Here is a 2,500-nt window from a genome sequence, read left to right on the forward strand (position 1 = left end):
AGCCATATTGTAAACTAGGGAACAGATGATCACCTTCAGCAAATCTATTCGGATGTTTTACCATAAGGGATTCAAAAACTTTGGAAAAAATGGCAGTGATGAAAATTGGGCGGTAATCAGCTGGACTTGAGCTACAACAAGTGCATTTTCCTAATGGAGTAACATTATCGATGCTCCAACTAGTGCTAAAAGTAACTCATCTTGCTAACAAGCGCAAAATATCATTTGGGTCTACACCACCAACAAATATTAAGCCCATAGAGTGAGCTTTAATTTGCTGAGATTGAAAAGTTAAACAAGTTAGTTTAGCTTCAGTAAAACAGTAATGAGAATATTTAAGTTTCTCATTACTCTGCTTACGGTCAAACACATTAAACAAAAGGGTTGCTCATAGATTTAAGGGTAGTCCACCAATTATGATCCTGTGTTGTACCAGAAATGGTTTCTTTTATGGTTAAATTGTGTTCCTTTTCGGTTGAAGCATAAACTTTCTGATTACAAATTCTACTCTTAGTATAGTTATTTCAAGTAAAATTCAATCTGTTACCATTCCAAAATGATAGGCCTCCTGCTTTTCCAAATAAGCACATCCACAATCATCACTGACACAGGGCTTATCTTTCACTCGTTACCTTAGCCCACGAGAAGAGATACGCCTATCAATTATGTTGACTAGATTCTCGTTCAAAGGAACAATAGGTTCTGAGTTATTATACAAGTGTGACCAATTCAAGCCCAAAATATCACTTATGCAAATCTATTCTACTTGAAAATTTTTTTTTTTTTTTTTTTTTTTTTTTTTTTTTTTTTTTTTTTTTTTTTTTTTTTTTTTTAATAAATCTTACACAAGTATGACACATCTGGGCAGGCTGCTCAGTTTTCACTAATAATTGAAATCAAGGCATGATCAGATGTTCAAACTGGAGAACCAATCTCACTTGTTATAACGGCGGGGGAGTCTGTGTATACGAGGTCCAAGCAGTTAACAAACCTGTGAGTAGCTTTACTTCTTATAATTTCCTCACAGCCTGATTCAGAGGCAAAGTCCAAAGTTCTTAAGCAATGGCGATCAGTAGGAGAAACACAATTCGACAACTCCCTACAGTGAGCATTGAAATCACGAACAAAGTCAAGAGGACTTTCTATCATCTTGTATCTTAGCCATAATGGTAAGAAGTCAGTCGAAGATAGAATCATCAATGTCTGGATTCCGGTTGACTGAACACAGATAAAAGTTTTATGCCTACCACAAACTTTTATTACCGGAATCTCATGACATCCACATTAATAGCAGGACTTATGATCCGATTTCGAAACTAATGGCTTCTAAAAACCAGTTATCAGGAACATTAATGAGCGCCTTATATTATAAACTAAAGTTTCTGAGCACAAAAGAATATCATATTATCTGGACGCAATTGTAAGATCTTGAATATTTACAAGCAGACCACTAATACTGCAATACAGTAAACAACACTGACGAAGTGTATGACGTACTGGTCCCAGATTTTACTAATTTCTCCAGAGAGCATAGGAATTAGTGACAATAAGAGAGATTCATCATACTTAAAAACAAAATCAACTATAATTATAAAAAACGATATGTATGGAAATATAAATAAAGTGATTAATAAAAGCCATAGGCTATAGATATTAAGTCAGGAAAACTTTACAGCAAGGTGGAGCCGATACACCATGCATGGGTAAATACCCTCCAGGATAGCCACTTCAACTGAAGGGAGGACATTAAGGATGGTTTTGAGAAGAAAAAAAGAATCAGATAAGGAAAAGACAACTTCTTGATATACCATCGGTTATCCATGGACTTTTTATTAAGCCTGCCCAACACACCATTTCCCCGCCCCCCCCCCCCCCCAAAAAAGAAGATAGAATAGTGTACCCGAATGTACCCTCAAGCAAAAGAACTCTAGCCCTAGACAGTGGGGGACCATGGTACAGAGGCTATGGCACTAACCTAGACTAGAGAACAATGGTTTGTTATTGGAGTATCCTTCGCCTAGAAGAGCTGCTTACCATAGCTAAAGAGTATATTCTACCCTTACCAAGAGGAAAGTAGCCACTGAACAATTACAGTGCAGTAGTTAATCTCTTGAGTGATGAAGAATGTGTAAAAAATAAGCCAGACTACTCTGTGTATATGTTGGCGAAGGAAAAATAAGTCTCAACCAGAGAGAGAGGTCCAATGTAGTACTGTCTGGCCAGTCAAAGGACCCAGTAACTCTCCAGGGGTAGTATCTTAACGGGTGGCTGGTGCCCTGGCCAGCCTATTACTACTTTTATGTATCACCGCATTTCAAATTTAATGGAGTTTCCTTTACACTTCAAATGCTCAGAGAACAGTTTATCTTAAAAGCTTCTGCCTTTATTCCTGCTCCTTAATACTATCAACACTGGCATTAGAAGTGTTCTTAGGAAACCTTATAAAACGGTTAATCAGACCTATGAAATTTTTGTCTATAAACACGGAACTACATTTGAT

Source organism: Palaemon carinicauda, chromosome 24 (assembly GCF_036898095.1).
Source record: "Palaemon carinicauda isolate YSFRI2023 chromosome 24, ASM3689809v2, whole genome shotgun sequence".
NCBI classification, from domain to species: Eukaryota; Metazoa; Arthropoda; class Malacostraca; order Decapoda; family Palaemonidae; genus Palaemon; species Palaemon carinicauda.